The 12,777-nt window shown below is 40.4% G+C and overlaps 1 non-coding gene and 1 pseudogene across 1 annotated transcript; both read left to right on the top strand.

Annotated features, from left to right (window-relative positions):
- The first annotated feature begins 8,657 nt into the window (after nucleotides 1-8,657).
- Nucleotides 8,658-8,787, top strand: LOC126023102 (small nucleolar RNA SNORA22). Its single transcript, XR_007500314.1, has one exon. It is a non-coding gene; the product is annotated as a small nucleolar RNA SNORA22 (small nucleolar RNA).
- A 2,091-nt stretch (nucleotides 8,788-10,878) lies between these two features.
- LOC126022008 (fatty acyl-CoA reductase 2-like) overlaps nucleotides 10,879-12,777 on the top strand; it is a 28,382-nt pseudogene continuing 26,483 nt past the window's right edge.

Genomic DNA, 12,777 nt, shown 5'->3' with positions numbered 1-12,777 from the left:
TCAAAATGGAGTCTCTGAAAGTCTGAGCAAAAGTGCCTACATGACAATTAGCACAAGCTGCCAGCCTGAACAGCTAGCAAGATGTGGCCTTTGCCCTTGGAACTAAAGAAAAGGGGAGTCGCTGCATGTGGGCGACCGTACACCCACATATTCAAAGGAACTCTGAATGAATTTTTCACCACTGCCTGATTCAAGCCATAAGTTTGCTTAGCCCCGAGCCAAAAAGAAACTCTGCAAATAAATTTAGCCCGGCACACAGAATCTGGCTTAAACCAGATTCCTTAACCTTTCCATGGAACCTGTTTTTGTAACTGCTCTCAAAAACGTAATTATAGATAGGTTTTTGTAAGGTTTAAACTGTAATCCTTATTGCTTGCACAAAAGAAAGCTCTATTAACTATTTGTTTAAGGATTTGCTTCCCCTCCCCCCATCCTGCCAGGTTCCTCTTTATCCTTCCCGCCATCAAAATGTGTTTATGCTCCCATTGGTTAAAATCGTTGTACCTGTACAAATCTGATTGGTTTAAGTTTCAATCCTATGTTGCTGCTCCTCCCACTGAAGCAGGGCATAAAAGCCCTGCTCTCTCCCTCAATAAACCTCTTGACTGGAATACACCTTGAGCATTCTACTAATTTCTACAGCTTAATTTTTTAGGTGTTCACAAAAGAGCTTAACACTCGTGAATTATTTGTAGCTGCTTTCTGCCTTCTGTCCCGGTTGAGAGAAAGCTGCTGGCCGGAAATCTCTCCCAGTAAAGGGCAGGAGCAGAGGAAGTTTCAAAATGGCGCCCCACATGAGTGTTTCGAATCCTATGTGATCATCCGGTCGGCTGGAGCAGGCGAGTCCAGGAGTTTACGCATAAAACGTTGGGTAAGCCCCCATCAGGGGTAACAAGCCCCCATCAGGGGTGACGATGCGTAGTAGTCAGCCTTCCTTGTGTGCACACTTTCAATTTGTGCCGACCTCATAGTCCCGCAATTGGCCTTTGGGACTCCTGTGCTTTTTTACTATGGGCAACCCCCTCAAGCACAGAAGCCAAATTCATTGCTAATATTCAGTCTGAGTTAAAAGCCAGACTCGTAGAAATCTCCAAACAAAATCTCTATAAATTTTTTTTTGCCCTCGCTCATGATGTTTGCCCTTGTTTTGTTTTAACCGCACCTCACACAGCTTACCTGCATGACAACCTTTCCCTCCCTTAGGACAAAAGCTTTCCCCTGCTTGTTTGGCTGTTGCCTCCAGGCTTAAAAAGGCACGCCTAAAAGTACACAAGCCACGGTTCTGCTGGCTCAAACAGCACAAAGCCTTTAATTGAAATAAGCCTCAGAGAGCTGTTTTAAGCCGTAACCTCCTATGACCCCAAGCCCCTTACACGCTCTCCTGCTTAAAATCTATTGGGGGGCGACGCTGTCTCCCCCACTGAATCACGCAATATTGTCTACACAGCGCTTAAAGCTGAACTCTTTGTCTCTTGCAAAGCTAACTTTTTTTCTCCGCTGTAAATTCCTTCAGGCAAGCAGGCACACATTCTAATCTCTCAGCTTCTATGGCTGGCTTTGCCTTAAAGGTGCAGTGCACATTTTCCAGGTCCCAGCTTGAGCCCAGGTTCCACACGTGGCAACAAACTTTTGCTACACCCCCCTCCTGGCCAGGCGGCTACTTCAACAATTTCAGCAAGCAGGGCGGAAACCCCCCATCCCTTACAATAAAAATGCAGCCCTATCTTCCCTTAGGTTTTTATGGTTGTCTCTCTGTTGTAACAAATGTTCCTTTCTCCTGAGTTGGGATGCCTGAGTTAAAATGTTTTTTCTAACATAAAGGCCACAGTTGGTAAAATTAAAAAGTTTTAAACGTGTTCAAAAATGTTATACTAAGCCCTTTAATCTATGCAAACGTAGTGTTTGTAGCAGAAAGTAGCGGAGGTACAATTTTGTTGCGTCTCATAAAATGCCTCAAATGTAAAGTTTGTGAATTAAATTAGGTGGCATAAGTGTGCCTTTTCTAAAAGCATTTGTGTAATTAAATTTTGTGCATTGGGTGTTGTGAAGTAATTAGTATAACATTGAGATTAAAAAACCTTCTAAATTCATGTCTGCGAGGGTTAAAAAAAAAAAGAAAGAAAGAGAAACCTTTTGGTGTTTTAAAAATTTATACATAAGGGAAGGGCCCGGAGAGATAGCACAGTGGGCCCGGAGAGATAGCACAGCGGCATTTGCCTTGCAAGCAGCTGATCCAGGACCAAAGGTGGTTGGTTCAAAGAAAAACTTTTTGGTGTTTTAAAAATTTAATTGTACACACAGGTATTAAAATCTGAGTCTTTTTATATTTCTATTAGAAAATTTATTTTAATTCTTAAGGTATTTAAAAAATAAGGTAAAAATGATGTACTTAACCTTCCTAATTTGGTATATAATTTTTACAAATTATTCACTTAAAGTCTTCAAAGTAAAAACAGTTGTTAAAAATTTTAACACTTTATTACAGCTGCCTCACTGTTTTCCTGTTACACTAATTTAAAGAAAACCTGTTCCTTTACAGCAAATGATATCATACTTCAGAGTGCAAACTCCTTCTACAGTGCTCACTAAGCAATTTACTTAACAAAATTTTAACTGCTAACATTTTACTTCATGTTTTCAACTTTAAATTACAATTGTCTTAAAAATGTTTTGTGTTAAAGCTAAACCTTAAAATTTATTTTCAGCAGTTCCACTCCAGCTATGTTAACAATTTTTTTTTACAAACATGCCGGCTAAATATTTAAAAGCGCTTGTCAATTTTTCTAATGCAAGTTTTGAATAAATCCTCTTGTCTGTTCATGTGTGTGTTATAAATGAAAGTGGCCACAATGTTGTGTTTCGTGTTGTTTGTTCTGTCTGTTTATTTGTTATTTTTGCATTTCATGATAAATACATTTTTTAAAGCCTTATCCATTTTTGAAATTTCAATTAATTTTTTTAACTTGGCTTAGTCTGGTCATCTAATCCTGCTAAAATCCTGTGCTAAGCTAGCTTTGTCCTATCAGCATGGCAGAAAGAGTAGGGGATGGTAAACCCCAAATTTCTCAAATGGCCATCAGGGATAAGTTTTCCCTGGAGAATTTCTGGACTTTGCAATCCCCAGCTTTCCTGCTATGTGTAAGTTAAGGCCTATATAATATCAATTTGTAACTGAAGAATAGCATCTAGCTTTAAAATAATAACTAACAAGTTTAAGAGAAATCATTTAAGTTCAGTTTAAAAGTTTTTGAACAATTGACGATTGTTAATTATGAAATTTTTTAAATGCTGAAGTCTTAAAAAAGTCAGGAGGCATTCCTGTGGCATTCAAAAATAACCATTTTGCCTCCTGCCAAGCAGTTTCCTTAAGAGCCTGTCACCCCTCCTGCTAGCCCACCATTCCTGCCGGACCTGTTTCTGACTGACTCTGCCTAAAGGGAATGCTGAATGATACTCTGCCTGGCAGCCCTTCTATAAACCTTCAGCATGCCCACTGCTACCAACGACCCTGCTGATCTCCACTGGGAAGCTGAAACTCATCAAGGCACAACACTTCCATCTTCATTGAAGCCCCCAACTCCACTGAACATTCTCCCCATATTGTTACTGAAATGTTTCTTGCTTATCATAACTATTAGCTTTGTTAATGCCTAGATTAACCATCAAACCTGTTGGTCCAGTTTCCACCTCGAACCTCATCCTGCACCTGGTCAACACCTCCACCATCACTGACCCTGCCTATCTGCTATTCATCTCAACCGCCCTTCTGCTTTGGTAACCCCCTGCCTGTCTCTGACCCCTTCACTCTGCGATCCAGCCCCAAGCCTCACTTCGGCATCACCTTGGAACGGGTGGTGAAACTTGGACTTTGCCTTTTGGTACCCAATATGATTCCCCCTAAAATTGTAATCAAATTCTTGTCGTTAATTTCTCCTTTCAGTTCATGATTGCCCCCAATTTAACGTTTCTTGCCTGTTCTACTGGTTTATCTCCCCACATTGTTTTACATTTGTTTTTTCAGTCCAAGAACTACTGTATTGGTTGTTTTAATGCCTAAATTAACTGTTAGACCTGAAACTAATTTATTACCCCTTAAAGATAACTCTGTGTCTCTCTCCCGCCGCAGGAAAGAACCAGTTACTGCTCTTACCCTTGCCTTATTAATGGGCCTGGGTATTATTGATGCTGGCACAATAATTTATTCATTAATTCCTACTCTAAAATCTGTTAATGCCTTAAGTATAACTGTTGTTAAAAATGTTTACAAACTTAAACTAAGTTTACAATACTTAGAGCACACTGTTAAATCCCTAGCAAAGATAGTGCAGCATAACCACCGTGGTTTAATTTGGTTTCCTTTTTTTGAAGAAAGGGGGAGTCTGTGTAGCCCTTAAAGAAGAATGTTGTGTTTTTAAGGATGAAACAGGTTTAGTTAGAAATAGCATTCAACGTATAGAGGATGATTTAGTAAATAGACAAAAAGATATAGAGCAGAGTGAGAGCTGGTACAAAAATTGGTTTTCTACCACTCCATGGATAACAACAGTGCTCCCAGCCTTTTTGGGGCCCTTCATTGGCTTCATGTTGCTAGTTTCCTTTGGTCCTTGGGCTTTTCGCAAACTCACCACCTTCGTAAAGAATCAAGTGAATGAAGCAACCAGAAAGAACTCAAGTTCTACAACTATGCACCTCAGAAGACCAGCTGACGCCTGACATCTCCCCTCCTGCCAACTCTCCGCCACTTAAGTTTGAAGTTATCGAGGAGCTGGCGCATAGACCTCAATCTGTGTGCTTGCGCCTTGCCAAGCTTTGGAAACGACTGACTCAAGGGTAGCAGATGCGGTAACTGGAAGCCCCACACCTCTTCACCCAGTGTGGCCAGTCCACCGAGGCACGTCTGTCCCTTCCATATTGTATACTAAACAGGGGGAGATGTGGGCGACCGTACACCCACATATTCAATGGAACTCTGAATGAATTTTTCACCGCTGCCTGATTCAAGCCATAAGTTTGCTTAGCCCCGAGCCAAAAAGAAACTCTGCAAATAAATTTAGCCCGGCACACAGAATCTGGCTTAAACCAGATTCCTTAACCTTTCCATGGAACCTGTTTTTGTAACTGCTCTCAAAAACGTAATTATAGATAGGTTTTTGTAAGGTTTAAACTGTAATCCTTATTGCTTGCACAAAAGAAAGCTCTATTAACTATTTGTTTAAGGATTTGCTCCCCCTCCCCCCATCCTGCCAGGTTCCTCTTTATCCTTCCCGCCATCAAAATGTGTTTATGCTCCCATTGGTTAAAATCGTTGTACCTGTACAAATCTGATTGGTTTAAGTTTCAATCCTATGTTGCTGCTCCTCCCACTGAAGCAGGGCATAAAAGCCCTGCTCTCTCCCTCAATAAACCTCTTGACTGGAATACACCTTGAGCATTCTACTAATTTCTACAGCTTAATTTTTTAGGTGTTCACAAAAGAGCTTAACACTCGCGAATTATTTGTAGCTGCTTTCTGCCTTCTGTCCCGGTTGAGAGAAAGCTGCTGGCCGGAAATCTCTCCCAGTAAAGGGCAGGAGCAGAGGAAGTTACAGCTGCATACCTCAAAGCTAGGGGAATCAACCACAGGCACCAAGATATTCCCATAAAGATAGAGGCTGGTGGGCCTGGGCAGAGATTAGATCTTATACTTTGTTGCTCTAACAACTTGGGTCTCATGATTGATGAATGCCAGCTTCATGATGTACAGCCTTGTTAATTTTGAAAAAAACATGATGTGCCTGTGGAAAGTTACAATTATTCCAAGAATGCCTTGCCCCTTTCTCTTTGTTTGGCCTGACTATAAAAGGCTATCCCCCTCCCCAAATAAACGGACTCTTGATTGGAACTTTTCGCCTTGAGTCTCCTTGTCTTCCCAATCCCTCTTTTCTTTCAGTCCGGAATCCCCTTCGTGAACCGTGAATAACTGTTGTGGTCCCCAGCCTGGACAAGGTCTCTGGGGGGCCGCAGAGTGGCGCCCAAATGCGGGGCATAAAGTACGGATCACCTGGTCGAACGGCAAAGGCGCGAGTCCAGAGCCTCGCTGTAAGTCATCGGTAAGTCTCTATAAAGGGCAGGGTGCAAGGAGGTTAGTTAACAGTGATCACTATCACCGCCGTTCATTTGTCCCCGGAGAAAATGGGGACTACTTTATCAAAAGAGGAGGCTTTCATTAAAGATCTTAAGAAACTTTGGGTGAAAGAAAAATTAAAGTTAAGAAAAAGGACTTAATTAAGTTCTTTGTATGTGTTCATGAAATTTGTCCTTGGTTTGTGGTCACTAGACCCCGTATAGTTACAAGTACCTGGAAACAAATTGGTGATGATATTATACAATATTATACCAAACATGTTAAAGAAAAGGATAAAAAGGTTATGCATTTTTATTGGACTATTCTGGGTAAAATTGTCACAGGAGCCGAATTAGAGCCCCTTGGGGAGAGCCCCATCAATAAAGAAATTATTGAGAAAGCTGAAGCCATCGTAGAAATAGCCTCCCGCAGCCAGTCCCGGGCCAGTAGTGCCCCTCCTAAATCTGAAAGCCTCATAGATTTGGAACCTTCCAAAGGCTTTTATCCCGCTGTGGCCACTGCTCCCCTTCTTAAAGCTATAGAAAAGAAACTATTTGGCCAAATTGAAGATCTTAAAAAAAATTTTAAGCCTTCAAGAACAGGCTACTTCTCTTAATTCACAGGTTTCTGCCCTTCAAGCTTTCCCCCGCCCTCCTAAATCTAAAGTTGTCTGTCCTCTGCCCACCCGATCCCAAGGCCAGGCCCCCCTTTTCATAATTCAGAGGAACAGGCTGATGAGGGTGAGGCTGAGTGCCATAAAACAGAAACTGCTGCGGTGCCTACAAATAATTAAGGGCCCAGTGAGCAGGATAATTACAAAGTATCAGCTGCTAAGCCATAAAAACCTTGCGATATCTGCACTTTGCTGTTAAAACTTCTGGGCCTAATGCACACTTTACTCAGTACATTTTGCTTGGGCCAGCCCTGAGCCCCTCATTGAGCCTCCTTCCTGCTGGCCTCGGGGAACAGCCAACTCAGACCCCGCCACTCCCACTTTAAGCTTTCCAATTCACCTTGAAATACCCCAATCTTTGTTATTCAAAAGAAATCTGAAAAGTGGCATCTCTTGCATATTCTCAAATCAATTAATAAAACCATGATCCCCATGGGTGCTTTTGCAACCCAGACTCCCCTCCTCGGTTGGCATTCCCTCTAATTCCAATAAATTAGTAATTGATCTTAAAAGATTGCTTTTATTCTCTATACCGTTACACCCTGCTGACTGTAAAGGATTTGGCTCTAGCCTTCCTGCTATTAACTGTGCTGGCCCCTCCCCGAGTTATCAGTGGAAGGCTCTGCTTCACCTTGTCAGCCCTACACTTTGTCAAATATGTGTAGCTCAGGTTATAAATTTTGTAAAAAATATTTTGAAAATAAACCTAATTATCCTATTCAACCTTAAAATAAAACAGCATATTAATTGGCTGATGCAAAATACAAATAATTGGCCTTCGGCATGTGCCTCCTTTAAGGAAAAAATGATATTCATTATCCAGCTAATAAGTTTATACAGTTTTTCAAAAGATGCTTGTGAAAAGAAACAAAAAGTAGCAAGCCAGTAACAACAAGGTACCCCCCACCTCCTGGTCTTAAAAGTTCTCATTTTGAATATCAAAACCTCAGATCAGCACAAACAGAAAGATAAAGTCCTGGCCCCGCTCAAGGAAGAGGCCATATACCCCCAATTCACTCAAAGTCTATTTTTCTTTAAGATCCTAATAAGCTAGCCACCCCCCATCCCTTAGGGTAGAAATGCAGCCCTAAAATGTTTTTCTAAGATAAAGACTACAGTTGGTAAAATTATGAGGTTTTAAAAGTGTTCAAAAATGTTATAATAAGCCCTTTAATCTATGCATTCTGTGCAGTCAAAATGCAAACAAAAATTTTGAAGAAAAAATATCACTTCTCTCTTAAAGTTGGTAAAATTTGGCTTAAGTTCAGAAAAATAGTGCTAGCCTGTGTGTGTCTTAGTAATTACAAGTTTGATTGCCCTGCTAAATGTGGCAGAGAGTAACGGGGGTAGAATTAAAAGGATTCAGAAACTGTTCATGTGAAATATATAGTAAGAATTATTGTCAGAATTTTGTTGCGTCTCATAAGAGGCCTCAAATAATTGTGAAGTTTGTGAATTAAATTATGCAGCATAAGTTTGCCTTTTCTAAAAGCATTTGTGTAATTAAGTTTTGTGCATTGGGTGTTTTAAAGTAATTATTAAAACTTTGGAAATTAGAAAACCTTCTAAATTCAGGTCTGTAAGGGTTAAAAAATTCTCTAGGGAGAAAAAGCAACAGGGAGATAATAGCAATAAACTCCCTTTGTTCATGCCTCTCAGAAAATTTTAGAGCAAGGTCATAGTTCTGTCACTTGACTTGTAATAACAAAATATTGGTAAAAGAAAAACTTCTTGGTGTTTTAAAATTCAAATGGACACAAAAGTGTTAGAATTTGAGTCTTTTATATTTTTATTAGAAAATTTATTTTGATTTTTAATGTATTTGAAAAATTATGTGAAAAATGATGTGGTTAGTCTTTTTAAATAATATAGTTAATTTTACTGCACAGTAAACACCCAGGTGTGCTTTGTAGTACCCTTGGTTTTAATTTTGTGCTACAGCAATGGTGGTTCTTTACTTCTGCATTGAAAGATCTATCCTTTTAAGTGTATACAGAAAGTCAGCACATTATACAGATCTGTATATTTGTGTCAAAGTGAAGAAATCTAGTATTGATAAAATATATGCATTTAATTTTATGAGTAATATTATAAAAGTAAATATATAGGCAGTTTAACAAGAAGTATCAAAAATAATTTTGGTCTTAAGCTTTAGGTGTGGAAATGCGTCAGATGTCTTTATATTTTATAATGTTCTAAACATTTTGTTAATTTGGTATACAATATTTTTTTACAGATTATTCACTTAAAGTCTTCAAAGTAAAAACAGTTGTTTGTTTTTTAAAGTCAGTTTTTCATACCTTTAATAATCATAGTTCATGCTATTGTGTTTCATCATAAAAATGTTAACACTTTATTGCAGATGTCTTACTGTTCTACTGTGAAACTAATTTAAAGGAAACCCATTCATTTACAGCAGATATCATACTTCAAAGTGGAGACTCCTTCTATAGTGCTCATTAACCATTTTACTTAAAAAATTTTAACTGCTTACTGCATTTTACTTAATGTTTTAAACTTCAAATTAGAATTGTTTTAAAAATGTTTTATGCTAAATTTAAACCTTAAAGCTTTTATTTTCAGAAAAGTTCCACTCCATCTACATTAAGTACTTCAAAAAACTACAGGTTTTTCTACAAAAAAAATTTTTTTCTCTTACAAACATGCTGACTAAATATTTAAAAGCGCTTGTCAATTTTTCTAAAATAAGTTTTGGATCGATCCTTTTGTCTGTTTATGTGTGTGTTGTGATGAATGAAAGTGGCCACTAGTATACAATGTTGTGTTTAGGTTGTTTTGTTTTGTCTGTTTATTTGTATTTCTACATTTCATGATAAATACAATTTTCAAAGCCTTATTCATTTTTCAAATTTCAATTAATTTTTTTCAACCTGGTTCAGTCTGGTCAGTTGACAAACTGGCATCTTGCAACTAAAAATCATGTGTTAAAATTATGTATTAAGCTAGCTTTGTCCTTCTAAGAACATAGCAGAGGGTGTGGGGGATGGCAAACCCCAGATTTCTCAATGGCCATCGGGGATAACTTTCCCTGGAGAATTTCTGGACTTTGCAGTCACCCAGCTTTCCTGCTATGTGTAAACTAAGGCCAAAAGAATATGAATATGTGGCTAGAGAGAGAAGCATCTAGCTTTAAGATAATAACTAAGAAGTTTAAGAAAAATCATTTAGGTTCAGTTTAAAAGTTTTTGAAAAATTGGTGATTGTTAATTATAAAATTTTTAAATGCTGAAGTCTGACAGAAGACCTCCGCAGCCTTCCGCAGTCCTGTCTTCATCCACCTCAAAAGAGCCTGTCACCCATCCAGCCACCTCTGTGCTACCCACCCACTGTTCCAGTCCTTCAGCCCACCATTCCTGCCGGACCTGTTTCTAACTGACTCTCCCACTGCCACCAACAACCTCCATTGCAAGCAGGTCACGGGCATGGGACTTTGCTTACTCAAACTATATATGCGCCCCCCTGTCCAACTATCAAACATTTGCAATCAAACCATTGTGGTTAATAACTCTTCCATCTTCATTGAAGCCCCCAACTCCACTTATTTTGTTTGCTCCACTGGACTTTCTCCCCATATTGTTACTGAAATGTCTCTTGCTTATCATGATTATTGTGTTTTAGCCTTGTTAATGCCTAGATTAACCATCAAACCCGTTGGTCCAGTTTCCACCTCGGACCTCATCCTGCAAATGGTCAATGCCTGTGCCCAGGTGCTCTCCAGCACCAGCTATGAACACTGTTGGATCTGCTATTCACTGGTTCTGCCGTTTTATGAAAGCATCACAACCTTTGAATCTCCTATCTACACCAATGACTCTGGACTCCTTCGCTGGGGAGCTCAGCCTCAGCGTCATGGACTCACTGTTGGGCAGGTCGTGGCTATGAACTCTGCCTTCTTGGCCCCAACATGATCCCTCCCGTTCAATTAATAGAGACCTGTAATCAAACACTGCATGTCGATAGACATGCTCAATTTCTTATTGCACCAAATTTAACATTCTTTGTTTGCTCTTCTGGTTTGACACCACACATTATTGTTGATGTCTTTCTTACTCATCATGATTATTGTGTTTTGATAATTCTAATGCCCAAACTTACTGTTCGACCCGAACTAGATTTACTGCTCTACTCTGGTACCTCCCCCGGTCTTTCTCGCACCAAACATGAGCCTGTTACAGCCATCACCCTGGCCGTCCTTGTCGGCCTTGGCACCGCTGGTGCAGGTACAGGTATTTATTCCCTCATTCGCACTGAGGAATCTATAGGCTTCCTAACCACCACTGTTGTTAAAGATATAGAGGAGCTTAAGTGAGGTCTAGACTATTTACAAGAAACTGTTGGTTCCTTAGCTGAAATGGTACTACAAAACTGTCGTGGCCTTGATCTTGCTTTGTTAAAAGATGGGGGTATATATTCTGCCTTAAAGGAAGAATGTTGCTTCTTTAAGGATAAATTAGGCCCTGCTAGGGATAGCATCAAAAAGGTTGATAAAAGTCTAGCTGAAACCAAGAAAACCTTAGACAGGGAGGAAAATTGGTATAAAAATTGGTTTTCAGCTTCCCCCTGGATATCTACTCTGCTGCCCACACTGCTTGGCCCATTCATTGGGATCATGCTGTTTGTTTCTTTTGGTCCATGGGCATTTCACCATATAACTGGCTTTATAAAAACCCAGATTGATAAGGCTTCCAAAAATTTGTGGGCGTACATTATCAACATATCCAGCCTCACAAACCCCCAATAACTGAAGTCCCAGAGGGCGAAACAGGCGCCCCTGAAACACTGGACTTTGAGGAGTTAGAACAGCTTGCCAAGTGCAAAAACTCCCTCCTTTCACAGCTGTGGAAATAGGACGGGATTAGACTGGTGTCAGTTGTCAGAAGCACACCCCATTCTTAAAATCTGCATTGGCTCTTAAAGGGGTAGGGCGACCTAGCCTATATGCACTCATGCAAGAATTTCTTGCGTGCTCCCCGAGCCATAGCCTTACTTTGGGGTGCTGACACTGAGAGCACATCAGGTAGCCTAAGACAGGGTTTCCACCCATCTTTGAAATAAATAAAAAAGGGGGAATTTGTTGGAGACTGTTTGGCATAACTAAAAGTCCTTTATTCTAAAATCAAAATGGAGTCTCTGAAAGTCTGAGCAAAAGTGCCTACATGACAATTAGCACAAGCTACCAGCCTGAGCAGCTAGCAAGATGTGGCCTTTGCCCTTGGACCTAAAGAAAAGGGGAGTCGCTGCACACCTCAAAGCTAGGGGAGTCAACCACAGGCACCAAGATGTTCCCATAAAGATAGAGGCTGGTGGGCCTGGGCAGAGATTAGATCTTATACTTTGTTGCTCTAACAACTTGGGCCTCATGATTGATGAATGCCAGCTTCATGATGTACAGCCTTGTTAATTTTGAAAAAAACATGATGTGCCTGTGGAAATTACAATTATTCCAAGAATGCCTTGCCCCTTTCTCTTTGTTTGGCCTGACTATAAAAGGCTATCCCCCCTCCCCAAATAAACGGACTCTTGATCGGAACTTTTCGCCTTGAGTCTCCTTGTCTTCCCAATCCCTCTTTTCTTTCAGTCCGGAATCCCCTTCGTGAACCGTGAATAACTGTTGTGGTCCCCAGCCTGGATGAGGTCTCTGGGGGGCTGCACCATTGAGCCAGATTAAGCTTTCTCACTTAGTTGCACTGTTTTCCCCAAATCACCCCATGATTGGGACACCCATGATGGGATTCTGTGGTGGGCTGGCCATGTCCATAACTTCTCTACCCAGAGATTCTTCCTTTCAGTGCTCTGAGACCTGTGTGTGCAGTCATGTCCATCATTCCTACCTTCTTTTGTTTTTATTTTGGGTCACAACAAATCAGGGGTTGCTCCTGACTATGCTCTCAGAAATTGCTCCTGGCTTGGGGGACCATACGGGATTCAGAAGATAGAACAGCAATCTGTCCTGGGTCAAGCATATGCAAGGCAAATGCCC

Source organism: Suncus etruscus, chromosome 11, assembly GCF_024139225.1.
Source record: "Suncus etruscus isolate mSunEtr1 chromosome 11, mSunEtr1.pri.cur, whole genome shotgun sequence".
Classification (NCBI taxonomy): Eukaryota; Metazoa; Chordata; class Mammalia; order Eulipotyphla; family Soricidae; genus Suncus; species Suncus etruscus.
This window is presented reverse-complemented; position numbering and strand designations above follow the sequence as displayed.